General features: G+C 41.5%; 1 long non-coding RNA gene across 1 annotated transcript in view; it reads right to left on the reverse strand.

Moving 5' to 3' along the window:
- Positions 1–6,000: 6,000 nt before the first annotated feature.
- The window catches only part of LOC135966880 (uncharacterized), a 31,456-nt gene continuing 18,536 nt past the window's right edge, over positions 6,001–18,920 (reverse strand). Inside the window, exon 3 of the long non-coding RNA XR_010580568.1 lies at positions 6,001–6,345. This is a non-coding gene — a long non-coding RNA (uncharacterized lncRNA). The remainder of the gene's footprint in view (positions 6,346–18,920) is intronic.

The raw sequence follows: 18,920 nt of genomic DNA on the forward strand, positions 1-18,920 counted from the left end.
AGAAACCAACTCCATAACATAAAAGTCCAAGGTGCAGCTGAAGCGCTGATATAGAAGTTGCAATAAATAATGCTCACCATTATTTAACATTAGGCAAATACAAACTTTGTATTTCTTATAATTGTTAAGATTTAAAAAGGCTAATTATACCAAATGTTGATGAGAATGTAGAGCAACTAAAACACTTCTACATTGCTGGTAAGAAAGTAAAAAAAGAAAAGAAAAGAAAAGAAAAAAACATGTTTGGCAACTGTTTGTCAATTTCTTTAAAAGCTCAATGGATATTTCTGCCATATGATCATGCTATTCTTTCATATGAACTTACTCAAGAGAGTGGAAGTTTGTCTCTAAGGGACAAGAACACTCCCTCTCCTCTCACTTGGGTTACTCAGCCCCCCAGGCAGTCACTGACAGAACCAGAGCCTCCGTGGATCCAGGTGGATCAAATGTGGGTGTTTGAGCCTCTGCAACTTCTATCTCAACAAGCCTAACAGCCCTTTCCTCCAGGAAGGCTGAGACAGGCAGTATTGCTAGAAAATGAAAAGAGAGTAGCAAATGGGATCTAAAAACCACAGGAAAGCCATCACTAGGGCTGATGTACCCGTAAGAAAGGCAAGCAGTCAAGAACCAAGGGTAGGCAGGGTCGAGTGGATATGAGCTGACACATAAATTGCACGTAGTAAACTTTGTGATGCTGCCTATGATTGTATCCTCTATCAAGCCAAGCAAAGCACACAATTCTTAAGAGATCCAGCTTTGGAGACAGACATTCCTGAGTTCAGATCCCTGTTCTGATGTTTATTTCCTGTGTCGCCTCTGGCAAATAACTGATCTCTTAATTTCCTCATCTGTTAAAGGAGGATTATATCTTCTGTAGAGAGTTCTTCTGAGGATCAACAGAAAGTATGTTTGCAAAGCATTTTGCACAGTTCCTAATGCATGGAAAATATTTCATAAAGAGTTACTGCTGCTGTTGCTATCTATCCAAATTTTCTCCACTTCACTGCTATTTTCCCCGCATATGCCATCATCAACTTTCATTTGAATTATCATAACCACCTTTTAATGGATTTTTCTAATGGTAGGTTTTTCTCCCTAGTGCCTCCTTCTTAGTCTATCAAAATAACATTTTTAAAATAAAAATCTGATCTGCAACTTCTTAACTATTCGACACACTTCTTGAAGATGAGGAGTATGTCTTGTTCAGCATTGTATTTTATTTTCTATGCTTAGCGAAATGTCTAATGAATAATAGGTGAACAAGTTTTGGGATGAATATATGAGTTAACAAAGTAAGGAAGGTGACAGGTGGAGAAGAGTTGGAGGTTTTCCAGGTACAATGATGTCATTAAAGCTAGCACCTGTATCCTTTTTGAATCCTTTTATATCTTCTATTTAAAATGCTTCTTTATCTTGCATTCATGGGGAGATGCTCCTATCTGTGGGGAAATGTTTACTGAATAAGTAATTATAGAATCCTTGATAGCAAATATATTTTAAGGATGAAAATCCTTATGTCGGGGGGGTGGACAGCGAGGGGGCAGGGAGTGGTGGCAGGGGAAGGTGGGACATCCTAGCCAAGAGAGTGCCCTCTGCCAAGGCACGATGGCATGAAATAGGCTGGTGAGTTATGGGACCCAGAAAGGAGAACAGGAAGCCAAAAAACTAGCCCCGCATATTTGGGAACTGTTCGTCTACAGTGGGGGTAGGTATGGAGTAAATTTTGGGGATGGTAGTTGGTCTAGGGTCAGAATAACCTTACAACAAATATACTGCGAAATGGCCCTTGCTCTTGTCTACTGTTTTCTCGAATTCATGTTGAGTAGCTTGGCATGCGTCAGTGCATTTTCTGTTCACCATTGATTGAAACGTGAATGTGAGGCACACATTTATGGGTCCTCAGCTCACGTTTTCCCATTTGCAACACAATGAATCTCCCCAATCCTCTGGGTGTAAATATTGCCGTCATCATTTTACAGAGGTCGAAATGGAGGAGGAGAGGGTTAAAATATGTATGTTTAAGTCATACAGTAGATAATAGAGAGCTTGATTTTAAACTCAGTTTTTCTGCCGTTTTCGTTAAACTTTGTCTGATGTTACAGACATGGTCAAAAACTGAAAGTTATAATTAAGCAAAACGGAATCATTCAAGGGGTTTCACCAAACAGCATTACAGGATTCCACTTCGGAAAAAGAAACAAAATGTTATTTGGAAGGTGGATAAACACCTGTTTACTGAGGAACTTCTACATCATGTCCAGTAATTATCTGGACAAGAAAAACGGGACATAATCTATATACTTAGGTTAACTGCCTGAGTAACAGGTAAGTCTTTAACTAAATATGCGGGTGAAATGAAATTTGAAAAATATTTTAATTCTTATGGCACCAGGCAGAATCAATCTCTGGAATGTTTGCCAGTATTTCTCATGTCAATTTTCATGTCTAATAATATGCTACTTAGCATGAGACCATCCTCAAAGTTCCCTGCTGTAGACACTCTCACTGAATTTTACAGAAGATAAAATTAAGCTTCATGGAATTACAGGATTTTTTCCAAGGTCATGGCATGAACTGAAAAAATCAAGATGAAAACCTAGACATGTCAAACCCCAGCTCTGTCCTTTCTCTCCACTAGACCAGGCAGTTTCCCTGCCCAGTCAACTGTTGTTTTTTCTAGACATTGGTCACCCACAAAATCCCTTGTGAGACTCCACTGTCATGTCCAACTCACAAAAACCCTATACTGTAAAAGCAAACAAAACTATTTCAGGTATATTGAATCTACAGAAGATAAATTCAATCTATGAAACATCAGAGATTCCAAATGCGCTCCAATTCAGCCTAACATCCCCTTTCACCCCATAAAAAATTGTGGTGAGATACTAAAACTTCTGAATTTCCTACTTGACATTTTAAATATCCCAGCTGCTCTTCTAACAACCAATGTCTCAGGAGTACCCAATCATAACTTAGGAAAGTGGGACCAGATGCCCTGCCAAGTGCTTACAGTTTAATAGTAAATAAATGAGTCCCTGGTAGTTTTCTTACAACTAGCTGGGGAACCCATTCCCAGCTGCTAGGCCCACTAACAGCTGAGTAAATACATTGCTAGAAGCTGCAGCCAGAGAATTACCATCCAGTGCCCATAGCCCTGGATGTACCAGGACTGCTGTTGTTTACCCATTAGCAGGTGGAAAATTACCAAAGCCCTCACTACTAAATCCCCTACTAAGTTGTCTGTGAAAAAGATTTTTCTATTTATTGAACAGGAGAATTATAGCCAGGACCCTGTTGATTTAGATAAAAGTAAATTAAAATCTCGAGTTGTACCCAAAGTCTGTTTAAATGCTATAGCCTCATTACTAAGCCTACAGTCTTGGGCAGCTTGTCCATTCCTGCACACCTGTATGTATCAGCCACAAGCAGATGAGGGTTAAAGCAGCAAGCACTCAGTAATTTTTTATTCCTTTATCACGTTACGCATTAACCTACTGAAAAATGATGTTTTGGGCCCCAGGCAATTATGCTCAGTGAGAGTATTTGGGGATGGATAACGCTGTCCCCATCTTTATAATATAACATGATATAAAGAAATCGTTAGGGTCTGTGTGATACATAAAACAGTAGACATATATTCAGGCCAAAGAAGAGATCTCTCTAGAAGGTTAAGCAAGGCATCACCCAGCAGGGGATGTCTGAGTATGGTTTTAAGGATGTTTGAATGGGTTGTGTAAGTGTGTTGGAGAAGTGTGGATATACGTTGAAAAATGTTATTCCATGAAAGAAAGCAATACATAAGAAGGAACGGAGGAGTAAAACAGCACAGAATATTCCAGAAGTCACAGAAGTTGGAAATGATATAGAAACAAGACTATGAGTTGCACATAAGTGGATATGTGGCCTCTTAACTCTATCAATACAAATTACTTAGGTCAAGGCTGAATTCAGCCCCTAGACTGGCATCCAGAAGGTGCAGGTTCCAGCACAAGCCCAGTGTGTCCTGCTGCTAAGTAGGATGCAATCCTTTACAAATGCCACAGTATTCTTTCTCAGACACCTATTAGACACATTCTCTGCTCCTATGGTTTTCACCTAATGCTATTAACAGCATAATTTTTTCTTCAGAGTAAGAATTAATTCCCCCAGCACCCGCCCCCACCCACCCAGCCCATGATTCTCTAATGCATGTTTTGTCTCCATTGCAGTTGCTGTTGGAGTCTGGCCTGTTAACTAGAGCAGGAGATTCTGGAGTGTAGGAGCCATTTATTCTGTATTTAAAGAGCTTCTTTTCAGGCCGGAATCTCTGGTATATATTGATGATACGTAAAGAAATATAAATAGAACAGTATTTTCCTTCAAGGAGTATATAATCTATTAAATTCTAGGCAAAAAGCAGAAAAACAAGGACTATGCAATATGTTACAAGTTATTTGTCAGAGGTAAGTACCAGCAGCTGATGGGACAATGGAAACAACCATTCCAGCCTGGCCATTTCAGCAGTCAAAGGAGATATCAGTCTTAGTGGTTTCCTCTTCATCCCAGTGCCAATCCCAGGGACATGGGCAATATCCGTCACATTGCTGTGATAATATTGAGTCATGGAATAAGTATTCAACTGCAGTCTGTAATCCTGAGTTCATATCCATTTCTCTAATACTAATAGCTGGACAAATCTGGATCTTTTTTCTATTAATTTTTTTGAAATATCTTAATTTTGCAAAGAGCTTTCTAGTTCTCAAAGTGCTTTCATGTGTATTGACTCATGTTCGTTTATGATAGACTCATTTACAGGTGCAAAAACTGGGCTTTGGAGACAACAGAGCAGAGTGTGGGCTTGAAGTTGGGATTTTCTCTTAATTTCAAGGCCCAGGTTTTATTTCCGGCTTTCACGAATGATTTCTAAGGCACTGTACAGCTCTTAAAACTCCATATTCTGGATTTGAGATTTTCTGTTCTCAAGGGAGTATTACAAACTCATCCTTATCACTTCTTCATCCCAGCCACATTTGAAAGAATAATGGCCTTGACAGATGTCATTTTTGTTTTGTCCTGAACAGAAATAGCAATGGTTCTTCCTGCTGACAGGAGCTCCTCTCCCTGACCTCAACACACGTTTCCACCTCCAGACGACAAAGGCCCTGAGGATATCTGTTCCCAGGCAATGCCGGCATACTTCCATGGTTTTTGAGATGTAATAATATTCTGCACTGTTTGGTGGTGACTGTACAGACCTTTCCTTTACAGTTTTCAGAAAGGTTCAAATCTTGTTCACTAAGTTTTCCTTAATGATCATATGTCTCTTTTAGTTTGACGTGTATGCTGTGCTGTGTTGGGTATTGTCAAAGACAGTGGACTTGGAGCAAGAGGGCCTTGTTCTGGGTCCTGAGCTGATGCCTTGGGACTTGGGGCCATTGATTTGGCTTCCTCAAGTCTTGACCATCAATAAAACAAGAATAATAATAGTAAATCTGTCCTATCTGCTGCTTAGTGTTGCTGTGATGATCCACGGCTATAAAAATGCTCCACACTGTTATTCCTGTAGTTTTATTAGTAGCTGAATTATTGTAGAATTGGGCTAACATACCTAGAAGAAAATTAATTTGCAGTGTGATTCATTCAAGTACATTTTGCAATGACTCTTTTTGTCTTTCTGTAGTCCAAGGTGACTATGCTAAGAGAAGGGCAGACTCACTTCTGCAGATTTCAGAAAGGAAGGAACAAAATAAACATTTATGAGTCTCAACATTTTCCAGGTGTGTGCTAGGCATATGACATTTAATTTATTCTGAGCAACACATGCTACAAAGCAGTTTAATTATGGCCATTTTATAATTGAGGGAGCTTAATGGTAGCGAGGTTAAGAATCAGATTTAAAGTCAGCAATTTGCTAATATCTAATATTTTATATATTACATACACAGAGAGAGAGAGAGATACATGGTCTTCTCATATAAGTATCAAGACTGAGATCAAATCCAGCCCTTCAGACTCAAAGCCCAGTGAGGTGAGTCAACAGTAATCATTTTGAGAGCTGATATTTGTGTTTGAATTTTACCTGTCTCACTTGGTTGGTTTAAAGATAATAATAAAGAATTAGACAAAATCTCTGGGTTTCCATTTCTTGCATCTGGAAAAATGATTCTTACTTGCCTCCCACCATGACAAGGATCCATGGCATACTGTCTGGCATGGAATCATGTTCAGTGAATGAGAGTTTCCTTTTCTCCTTGACCATCTGCATCCGTTCTGGAGTCACACATGAGCTGAGGTCTTCAGATTGTCCATTCCTCAGTTGTCAGGCCCCTGCTTATTCATCCTGGCATCTCCATGAGATCCACAGTGCTGGGGAAATAATATGGAACTGGGGTAAGTTGACCTGAACATTGGACTTGGAACTTGAAAACTTGGGTTTAAGTCTAGGTTCTACCTGAGTGACATTAAACAGAGCTCTTCTCCCTCCTGGGATTTGATTTCTTTTTCCATGAAATAATTCCTCTGTCACAGGTTTATTGTAAGTAAGTGAGATGAAGCCCATTGTCAAAGTACTTTAATAACTCCAAATTTGAGATAATATCATGAATGATTGAATAAACTTTGTTACCACCTGAAATAAGGCACCTGATTTAAATTTGGTCTAATGCTAATTCCCTCATTTTAACTTTCCTACCTATCTTTAAAAAAATTAAATTGACACATAATAATTGTACCAATTTATGGAGTACAATGTGATATTTTGATACTCATATTCAATGTATAATGATAAAATAGGGCAATTAGCACATCTATCACCTCAAACATTTCTTATTTCTTTGTGTTGAAAACATTCAAAATCTTTTCATCTAGCTATTTGAAAATATAGAATAAATTATTATTAGCTATAGTCACCCTACTGTGCTTTAAGAGCATTAGAACTTATTCCTCCTCGTTGTAATTTTGTATCCATTAACCAACTTCTCCCTACCCCATATCCCTCTCTTCCCCTCTACACTTCTCAGCCTTTAGTTACCCTACCCTCTACTTTTATGAGATCAACTTACTTAGCTTCTACATATGAGTGAGAAGATGCAGTATTTATCTTTCTGTGTCCAACTTATTTCATGTAATGTAATGTCCTCCAGTCTCATTTGTGTTGCTGCAAATGACAGGATTTTATCCTTTCTTTTATTCTTATTCTTCTTGGGTTTTGGAGGTATGACATTAGTCTACATCTGGAAAACACTCAGGGCTGTGTAAAACCAGTGAACGAAACAGCTGATCACATTAATTACAGGAAACTTGTTGAGTTTGAGGGTCATGCTTTCCAGTGCTGATGATTTAGTGAGTGGGTTCCACTGCTTGCTGCTTTCTGGTGTTCTTACATATTTGCTTTCTGTCATTGTTGCTTTCAACAAAGCCTACTGTCCTCAGTAAATTGGGAAATAAATCAGGTGATGAAGATAAATGTTAAGTATATATTTGTGTCTAATTGAAGCCATCCAACATAATGAAGGGAAGTAGAAAATGTGAAGTTACCTTTTCATTTTAAAATGTCAAGACCAAATACTAATGAATCAGATGAATTTCAAAGGACCTTGAGAACCCATCCGCATCTTAAAAGAGAGATCATGTGTATTTGTACTGAACTCACATACAGTCTCCCAGAATCTTACTGCAAAAGTCATCATAACTGAGAGGTTTATGAAATTGCATTGAGCTTTTGTCATTTAACAAGTTTGGACTTGTCAGCTATTGTAGTCATCAATTTTAAGTGATATATGGGAGAGGATAAAAAGCAATGCTGATTGCTTTTCCTTGCAATGATAGTCAAGAATTGTTATAATATGCGATGATATCAGTATGATAATCAAAGATTTTGTATAATAGAAAACCCAATTTTAGCATGGTGTGTAGATAAACGGATTAAAGTCAACTTTCTTCCAAACTTATCAACATTTATAAAATAAGAACTTTACCCCAGAACTTAAAAAATAAATAAATTTACCAAAAAATACAAGGGATGTGACAATCTCTTGAATGTCAGTTTACGGAATCAGAGAGAATCGCTAGATAGCCTTTTTGTTTCCCTTGAACTTTTTCCAGAATATTGGTGGAAACTTTATAATTAGGTATAATATACGGAATCTGCTCAAATTTTATAGGAGAGGAAACAACTGGGTGACTTCCAAAGAATAACTCATTATTTCTTCAGCAACTGTTATGTGTTAGACACTTGAGAATACATGGAGCTATCTTAAGTATTTGTAAATATAGTACCTCACTTATTCCTCAAAAACCCCAATACGAATATTTGCCTCCACTTTACATATGAAGAAATTTGGGGCTGTAGGAGGTACCCGGCTTCCTAGGGCTATGTACTCAGTGTCAAAGCTGGGATCAGAACTCAGGTGTCAAACATCAGATACATTATTCTTTCCTGTAGAGCAAGCACAACATGTGTTTGAACAAAGGAATGAAAAAATGAAAAGATTTCCTTAGGAAAAGCATAAAACATATAACTGTAAGACTATAACTTCTTTTGACGTATCAAGAACAATATAGTGTTTTTCCTACAATGTATGTAAATTGAGTAGTAGCTGAATCCAACAAATGCAGCGCATACATTTCCACCAGTTCTATCAAATATCATGTACATAACTGTGCCTAATAATAATGTGACACCCTCTGTTTGATTTTAAAATGCATGTCCTCATTATTTCATTTGGTCTGTTTATACAGCCTGCATGGGTTCATGAGCAAGTTAAAACAAGCATTTGCCCGAGTTCTTTCTTGTGCACACACTTTTTCTCTCCACAATCTGAGACACGGAGCACTGACTTCTCCATAAAATCCCATGCTTCAGAGTCCAACGGCTCACCTGCTGCAGTTTAAGTATGAGGCAAATAAGGTCAAGATGGGATTTATGAATCATCTCTTCCACCACCCTTTACGGGTAAATTCGAGCTAAAAACCAAACCCATCTGGCATTGACTCAGGGTGTTCCTGAAGCAGTGAAAGGAAAAGGAAAACTATTTAAAGTCATGTCTTTTAAAATAGAGTTTGGCCTCAGTGACCCTAAGACATGATAAGTAAGAAACTCAGCATCCAGGGCCACAGAACTTTTTGGTGGAAAACCAAGATGCATCCTTCTGTCTTACTGGTTTTAGTTTCTTTCTATCCACATTCATATTAGGTGATCAGAGAAATCCTGCTCCGTGAAATATCAGTTTGTGTCTCTTTCTTACAGGTCTCCTTTTGGAGAAGGAAATCCATTCATTGATTAATCAGTCAACAGGTATTGATAGGGAAGGTTGGAAGTCACCATCATTTTTAATATTTACTACGTATATGATACAACTATGTGGTTCTATATATTTAATTTTACTTAATTTTAAAAAGAAAAAGAAAATGGAGCCATATGAAAATATATGAGAAAAGATCTCTGGTAAAGGTAAATGCATGAACAAATATGAAAAGCAGTATTATTATAATTTAGTCCCATCACTCCACTTTTCATGCTTTTATAAGATTTAAAAGATAAAAACATGAAATAATTTTAAAATTGGCCAGGCATGGTGGTGTGTGCCTGTAGTCCTAACTATTTGATGGCTAATGTGGGACAATCACTTGAGCCCAGGAGTTCGAGGCTGCAACAAGCTACAATCGCACCACTGCATTCCAGCCTGGGTGACCAAGTGAGACCCTGTCTCTAAAATAATAGTAATGATAGTAATTATGATTATAATTATCTGTTAATGGCTACACAATACATGAAGTTGTAATTTGTGGCATCAGTAACATATAGGATGGCGAGTGCCAGGAACTGGGGAAAGAGTGAATAAGGAGTTATTGTTTAGTGGGTACAGTGTATGTCTTTGAAGATGAAACAAGTTCTGGGGACAGACGGTGGTGATGGCTGCACAACAACGTAAACAAACTTAAAGCCATTGAACTGTACACTAAGAAAGGGTTAAGAGAGTAAATTTTGTTACGTGTATTTTACTACAATTTTATAAAAACATTAAAAAGAAATACACTTGAAGTAAGTATTGTGGTTTTCATTTTACAGATGCCTAAACTGAGATCTAGAGCTGTTCAGTGACGTGTGGTAGTCCCCCAGCAAGCCATGGCCAGAGCTTGGACACTTCATTGAGACCTCCATAAAAACAACCCTAACCAACAAAAAGTGGAACCATACAGACACACCATCTGCATAATAAAGTCAATTATTCTTTCTCACAGTATTCTGTAGGTGAGACTCTTTTTTAAAGGAAATAAGAGTTGTAGGACTTGGGAGGTATATAAACATCTCAATTTGAGAGACGAAAGGAAATTCCATCTCCTTTTCAATACATTCTGTTGTGTTCTCACCGAGTGAAATGTAGAGATCGAAAGCATCATTGATTTCGTTCACAGTTGTCTCTTAGGCACAGGAAATAAAGGCATCATCAAATGTAATGTCCTTCTCAGAAGCCCCATCAGCACCATGTACATAACTGTGACTTTGGACAGATAGTCAGGTCATTGTGAGCCAGTGTTCTCTTCTGAAAAGTTACAATAAAATCACACTAGCCTTGCCCTTCCTGTTATCAGAATGATGATATTTATTATAACGGTAGTTTATAATTCCCCAAAGTGTCTGTGTATAGGATTTTTTTGTAGGATTATTATTCTTGTTAAGCACTGACATTATCCACAGCCAGTAGACCCAGTGAACCCTGTCTTTGTCTGTGCCATCACCTTTAAATCAAACTACCACCAGGTTCACTATTTGTTAATGCCCAAAGCAGCCATCTAGTACTGCAAAGTGGCTATGTGCAGAAAAAGCTATTTCATCACAAACCATGTGGTAAGTCATCTGAGAAAGCTATCCCCCCACCCCAAGCATCCTGTGATGAAGGATAACATTTATTTCATTATTATTCACTCGTGGGACAGCAACTGGGCAGGAAGTGGAGCCCAATCTTACAGACAGTTGATTCAGTCTCCAACCATCTGCCGATGAGGACTAAGGCCCTGCCTCTTTAGCTAGCAGGAACTCTTGAACAGCAGCTGGAGAGATGAGAAGCAGCCCGGTTCAGTGAAAAGTTCATCAAGCTGGGAATGAAGACCCGTGGTCTCGTATCCCAGTCCCACCACAGATGGATTCCCTGACTAAATATGGACAAGGCATTTTTCTTTTCTAGGCTTCAGGTTTCTCCTCTGCAAAATGAGGTATCTGAGTTAGGTTCTTCCTTAGGGAAAGGAGCTCCTCCTTAATGATCATCTAACATTTCCTAGTGGTCTACATACATAACCAAATTTTAATATACAATTAGCAAGGTAAAGGTCATCACCCTGTTTTATAGACTGAGATGCTAACACTCAGCTCTAACTTATCTCTCTTCTTCATCTCTGCTACATTTTTCCACTGCCCCACGCAGGACCAGCTCCATGAGTGTCCAACTTTAGACAGGCCCCATGTTTGGTTGAATGCTCTCCTCCCAGGTTATGAAACTCTTAGCAGTTTTAGAAAAAGGGCCTCACTTTTTCATTTTGCTCTGGGCCCCACACATGATGTCGCTGATCCTGCCTTGATTCTATGAACCCTGGCAATTGAGCCTCACAGTAGTAGGTGCTCAAAGGAACAGACAGAGGTGTCTGCCACAGTGCACAGTTCTCATCCCTTGGAACCACAGTGATGTGGGTTAAACGAAGGGGACAGAATGTGAGCTAATTAAAGTGAGTTGAGTACTTCCAAGGAAGGACACAGGGTCAATAGTCACGGACGAAAACTCTCATGATCTACAGAGAACTGAGAACTGGCTCCTTGCCTTCATTTTTTCTGACGTGCTGGAAAAAAAAATCTCTTTGTTATTGATTGGAGAAGTCAGGAGCTGTGAACGTGTTCAATGTGAAGTGAACACACTGAAAGGCGAACTTCCTTCAAAGCTTTGATTTCTCTGAAACCTCTGGTTAGTGATCACCACAAGATTTGAGTAGTGGATGGGAAAGGAAGACAAAGACTTCATTCAAATCATTACAATAAACCCTGGGGTTCTAAATCCCACCAGAGTTCTTCCAGGGTGAATGTCTGATGTGGAGTCTGACACTTCCATGCAGCACCCCACCCCTCACACCTGCTCTCTGTCCAAGCCAATAAGTGGCAGTGGAGCCTAGGGCTGTTGTTGCTCAGAGAAGGCAGAGCCAGCTGTCTACAGGTGTCCAGGGTCTCCAGCAAGCTTCCTGCCTCCCAGGCCAAATGCGGAGGACCTGGAAGAGCAGCTCAGGAAATGCACCCAAGAGAATATGGGGGTGCCCCGAAAGACAGGGAAATGGGAGGCCAGAGCCTTGGTTGAAAGATCTGCTGTGTGTCTCAGCAAATCAGTTTCTCCCTCTGCTCCTTTTACTCTCATCTAAAAGTGAAGCAGTTGGACAGCAGGGGCAATACAGTTTAACAGATAGAATGTGGCAGATAGAGTTAGTAGTTCTGGGTTCAGATCCTGGTTCCACCGCATCTGTAGCTGTGAGATCATGAGCAAGTTGCTTCACTTCTCAAAGCCCTGCTTTCCTACTTGTCATTTTAAAACAGAGTTAATAATGTCTCTTCCACAGGGTTGCTGTGTGAAGCCAACAGAACAATGAGAGAATAGTATGAGTGTCCAGGTCCTAAACATGTAGGCATTTAATCTTTGAAAACTATTACTATTCACTGGGGCATCAAGGCTTTTCCAAGGATCTGTGCCTGTGAAGATCAAATGGAGTTTGTCCTAGGGCCTGGGAAATGATCAGCAAGAGCAGGGGAAGCAGGGCTTTTCTGACCGTGCCTGGACCCGGTGCAAATTTCGGGATGTGGCAATACAGTGAGCAGAGATGTCCATGATTTGGGAGGAGCGCCTGAGTGCTAGTCGGAAAAGGAGAACCCCGATGTCTCCAGCTCAGATACTATCCTTGGATGCTCACTCTCCGGCTGGCCAAGAGTGAGTGGGCCTGGATCACAGTGTTCAGTACCTCACGGGACCAATCTGTGCTCTGTCTAGACAGACAGCTGGAGATCGGCAGCATGGGGTGCCAAACACTCCGGGGAGGAGGGGACCCCACAGCAAAACATGTTCTTTTCTTGCCTCCACTGACTGCTGGCTTCCAGAAGACATTCAGGAGTAGCTGAGTCTTAGGGCTACTCTAGGACTGTGGTCCAAGACTATCAACCAAGGGAACGCTCTGGCTACTGGTGATTCCTGTGTCATGCTCACCAGCCTGTGAGATGGCAGGGAGTTCTGCCTCAGTTGCATCAGGTCATGTGACCATGGTGGTTCGGCACCCTGGGGACTCCTAGGCAAGGCCCTGCTCTTCCCAACTGGCTCTCTTCTATCCACTAATCCATCTGTAGATCAGGAAGCAGGATCATCCTGTGCCTCAGCTCTTGTTGGATTCTGGCCTGTCCGTAGCTTCAAAAGGTACAAAGGATATTTTTTACCACATGGCCCCTTCCTGCTCTCTCGTCGGATTTTCTTCTGCTTCCCATCTTCATGCTTGCTCTTCAGCAACACCAACTTTTATTAGGCTTATACCTCCTCCTGGGAATCCATGTGTGTTCCCCCTTCTTCACAGTACCCTCCACTGTCACCAGTTGGACCGAACCCTTCATTTCTCCACCAAGCTGGGCTACGGCTACTTCTCCATGCTACCATAACTACCTGCATATACCTCTGTTATGGTTCTTGTCAAAATTCATAATAATTTTCTGTCTCTCTCTAGATTTAAAGACAGGATATGAGCCTTCCTCCTTGTAATCCCATTATTGAGTACATTGCTAAAGCCCAATGTATATATTTAAAAGAACAAACTAAACTATACATTCTCAAGTTGAATTCAATCTATAGGGATTAATTCTAAATCCCTGCTCCCACAATTTATACTCCACAGAATAGCCAAGTTCATTTTTCTATAACACAAACCTAATTGTGCCACTTCCATGCTCAAAGCATTTCAGCAATTTCACATAACCCTTGGGACAAAGCACCAAATTCACATCATGCCTACAAAGTCCGACTCAAGCTGACCCTCTCTGCCTATCTCACTAATTGTTGTTTCTTGTAACAGATTTTTTTTTTTTTGCATAAATAACTACTCAGTGACTTAATACAGAATCAGTTATTGTTCCGATGATTATTGTTTAAGCCATTGGTCTCCTCTGGATTTACTGATGCATCTGCTCCTAGGGTAAGCAGGTCTGCTGATCTGGGCTGGCCTTGCTTGTATGTTCAGGGACTGGCTTGCTATAGGTTGATCTAGGATAGTCTCAGAGGAATAAGTAGGCTGTCCTCCATGTGGTCTCTCATTCCACACCAGGGTGGTCTGCTCTTGTTCGGTGGGGGCAGGCTCTGAGAGAGGGGGTCAGAAGCACACACTACTTCTTGAGTCTTGGGCTCCTAGTTGCCATAAGAATACTTCTGTTTTATTCTGTTGGCCAAAGTGGTTCATGAGCCAGCACAGATTCTAAAGAAAGAGACCCCACCTCTAAGAGCTGAGAAGTTACATCACACATGTTATGGGCTTAGGAGAGAGTAAAAAACACAACAATTTTTGCACCCAATCTACCAGAGTTTCATCTCAAGAGACTCCTATTCAACAACTGGGGATGAGAATCAGACATTTGTGGCCGGGCGTGGTGGCTCAAGCCTGTAATCCCAGCACTTTGGGAGGCCGAGACGGGTGGATCACGAGGTCAGGAGATCGAGACCATCCTGGCTAACACGGTGAAACCCCGTCTCTACTAAAAAATACAAAAAACTAGCCGGGCGAGGTGGCGGGCGCCTGTAGTCCCAGCTACTCGGGAGGATGAGGCAGGAGAATGGCGTAAACCCCGGAGGCGGAGCTTGCAGTGAGCTGAGATCCGGCCACTGCACTCCAGCCCGGGTGACACAGCGAGACTCCGTCTCAAAAAAAAAAAAAAAAAGAGAATCAGACATTTGTATTTTGAGTGCGTGTTCCAGATGATTATACAAAGTCCCTCAAGAATCATTGCTTGAAAGCATCACTTGTCCTCAAGCCATTCCACCTTCCTTCCGGGTCCTGAGCACATCTGCTGTTTCCAGAAATATAGTCTTGACCTGTAGGGTTCCTGCCACCTGCCACTATTGTCGCTGGACCTGGCCTAATGAATCCCTCCTCACACTCTAGGTCTCAATCTTCTCTGATTTTTCAGACTAGGTTTGCCACACCCATTCCCCCTTTTGCATTTGTATAACACCCTTCACCTTTCTTGAAAATAATCTTCACAGTGTTAGTTGTTTGATGTCTTCCACGACACATGGTTAGTATCACGAGGGCACTGGACACATCTAATTTGTCATCACTGTATCCACAGACTCTATTAGAGTCTCACAACTAAGATGGATTCAATAAATATTTACAAAGAGCAGAAAGACACTGCTTTGAATCTTGTATTAGAATCACTCTCAACCAGACACTGATTCTATCCTCAGGAGACACTTTAGGGATAGCTGGTTTGGACCAGTAGAAAGTCACCGATGTTTTCTAGGCCAAAAGAGACAATATCAGAGCAACTGTAGCATTTGTAAGGTAGACTGCAGGGTGAATGTGTAGGTTTTCTAAAGGGGTCTGGCAACCCTGATTGAGATGGAGGTGGGAAGGGAGGAGTACTTCTTATGGAGGATGCCAGAGTCAAGAGTCTCAGGGCAGTAGCGTTTGAGGGATGTTTGCCCTGGGTGGCTTAACCAGGCAGAAAATCCAAATGATGAACAAGAAGTGTTTCCATGCACTGAGCATCAGAAAAGGAGGAAAGTGAAGAGAGGGGGCTTAGATGGGAGAACAGAGACCTTGTAAGGACTTCATATATATGTGGGACTGAATGAACACTGGTGATGTCAGAAATCAGGAGAGTTAGGAAGACACAGAATCAGAGATCTAGGAAAAACAATGAAAGGTAAAATGAAGGTGTTGGAGACCCCTTTTCTACTTGGGATATAAGGCTGGACATGGATGTCTGGAAGATAAACAAGGCTGCTGTGAGAACCCAGGAGAGAATAGAGTAGCTGGGATTCAGATTTTAGCAGGCCTCAGATTTCCACTTCTTAAACTTGTCTCATTCTTCTGTCCTTTGGGACTTTACTGAAGTTGAAAGAACATGTGTCAGCCCACATCTGGCACATCTGCATCAAAGGCAGAAGACTCTCCCCTGTGTCCCATCATCTTTGTAGCTGATCACATTTAACTGAGAGTCTCCTGCAAGTGATTAGAAAAAGGATTTCTGCTCTCCCTGCACTATGAGGTAATAGCAGACATCTAACAGCAGTGCCTCTTTTCACAGGGGATGCTTTTCTTTGGCACATTCAGGGACTGGCGTGGGGAGTCTCCATTCCCAAGCCCAAGAGATTGCATTTGAGACCTGGTTTCTCTTAGCAACAATAAAAAAATAAAAAAGCAATCCCTTCCAAAATCCTTCAATCTCAAAACCACAATCTGTTTATCCAGGGAGTAAAGAACTGCCAACATCTGCACCCAACACCTCACTCTTCCAATCCTGAGACTTGAAAGATGGGGACACATTTGATTTTTACTGTTCAATTATGAAGGGAAATCTTAGTTTGCTATCATACTCACTCAGCTTGAATGCTTTTCACATGTTCCTCTGTTTCAAGCTCCCTTTCATCTCCCAAAATAGCCACATCAATGATGAATTATTCCTGCGTGTTTTCTTAAATAAGCTCATGTCTCATTGAAATTTTATTACCTGCACAGAGGGCTGAGTCATGTGAGATTCACATATTATTCCTCTGGGCTGCATCTCCAGGCAGGGTGCTCCTACCTCCTCCCCATTTCACCATTCAAGCTCCCCTCCTTCCATCAGCTCTGACCCCACAGGCTTTCTTACCCTTGCTGATAAGCTGAGTTGTCAGACGCACTGCAGAGCCACAGCTAGAGACACTGCTAAGTGATTGCCACAGATGAGGATGATTCTCTTTTAGCCTGGAGTCAGTTACCTTCATTTCTTGGATTTGGAAACAGGAAACATCCACATGTCAGGTCCCACCACCCTCATTTGGAAGAAATGATTTTAACGGCTGGCTGGCGCTTGAGTTATCCACAGGATGTGGAACTGGGAAGAGATGTAACTCGATGCATAATGCTGGCAGACAGCACGTCACAGCCACATCTATAGCCAGAAAAACGGAATACAACGATAATTTCACCTGATTTTCACCATCAAGTAGAACTTCTCCCATCAAACCTAAGTAACAAGGTAGCCTTAGGAGCCAGAAAAGCCCAGTGAGCCAGGAGGAAAGATGCCTTTGTTCACACTGTGGACCACCTATTTCTTCACTGACACTTGGTCCCAGTTCTCCACCCTCCTGAGCCTCAGTTTTCTCCCTTGAAAAGTGGGGATAATAATGTTTACCCTGAATTATTGTCAGAATGAAATGACCTCACACATAGGAAGCATCTGACATGGAATCTGCTTGATAATTTTTAGTTGAGTGTGGCTCTAAGTTGAGACGCAAAAGGAATGCTGAAGGGTGAGAGGAAAGGAATGATGGGAAAGGAATGATGCAACCCAGATGCTGCCAGAAGTGAAGGAAATGCCCATGCCCTGAAAACTTCTGAAATTAGGCCACACGCGGTGGCTCACACCTAGAAGTTTAGCACTTTGGGAGGCCAAGGCAGGTGGATCACGTGAGATCAGGAGTTTTAGACCAGCCTGGCCAACATAGCAAAACCCCATCTCTACTAAAAAAAATACACAGAAAAAAAATATAGCCTGGCGTAATGGAGGGTGCCTGTAGTCCCAGCTACTTGGGAGGCTGAGGTAGGAGAATCACTTGAACCTGGGAGGCGGAGGTTGCAGTGAGCTGAGATTGTGCCACTGCACTCCAGCCTAGGCGGCAGAGTAAGACTCCATCTCAAGAGAAAAAAAAAAAAAAAGAAACTTCTGAAATTAAACCTTTAGTATCTGGAATGATAAAACAATTCAACGCTTGAGTTGATTTGTGCCCTAGGAGAAGAGAATAATAACACTTGAGAAGATGAGAGTATGAATGGTAAGTCCTGAAAGAACAAGATGAACAGGCTCATTGCAAAGTGCACAGTGAATTCAGGGAACAGAGATTCGGTTTACTACAATGCTGAAAGTGTAAGAATTATAAATGAGCATGTGGTTAAAAAAAAGAACACTTAGCAAGGAGGTTTATACACAGAGTGCCCTTGATATTAAACTCAGGTGTAAGAAGCACATGTGGTATATTCAAAAGGCATTGGATGGCAATCAGGAGGCCTGGGTTCCAGTTCTAAATTGCTGATTATCCTAAAATAGGGTCTTATTTGCTTATTTGATCAATGAAGGGGTTGAAATGAGTGTTTTCTTTTTGAGACGGAGTCTTGCTGTGTCTCCCAGACTGGAGTGCAGTGGCGCGATCTCGGCTCAGTGCAAGCTCAGCCTCCTGGGTTCACGCCATTCTCCTGCCTCAGCCTCCCGAGTAGCTGGGACTACAGGCGCCCGCCACCACGCCCAGCCAATTTTTTGTATTTTTAGTAGAGACAGGGTTTCACCGTGTTAGCCAGGATGGTCTTGATCTCCTGACCTCGTGATCCACCCACCTCGGCCTCCCAAAGTGCTGGGATTACAGGCGTGAGCCAGCACATCCGGCCTGAAATGAGTGTTTTCAAAGATCTTTTCCAGTGCGACTTTCTATGGTCCTTGGTGAATCATTCCAGTGAGCAGAAAGCTGGGATTTCGGGAGCTAGGATCGCCAGAGACAGGATAACAGGTGTCAGGAGCCTCATGTTGGGAAGAACCTTGAGAACGCAGGCACCGGCCCCTTCAGCAAGTGGGACTGGACTGATAAGGGAAGAATGCCGAGGACCCCACAACCTCAGCAAGAAAGGCTGGAGGTCCCTCAGCTCCGTCACCCAGAGTATGGTTCTCCAGGTTTTTTTTACAC

Source organism: Macaca fascicularis, chromosome 13, assembly GCF_037993035.2.
Source record: "Macaca fascicularis isolate 582-1 chromosome 13, T2T-MFA8v1.1".
Classification (NCBI taxonomy): Eukaryota; Metazoa; Chordata; class Mammalia; order Primates; family Cercopithecidae; genus Macaca; species Macaca fascicularis.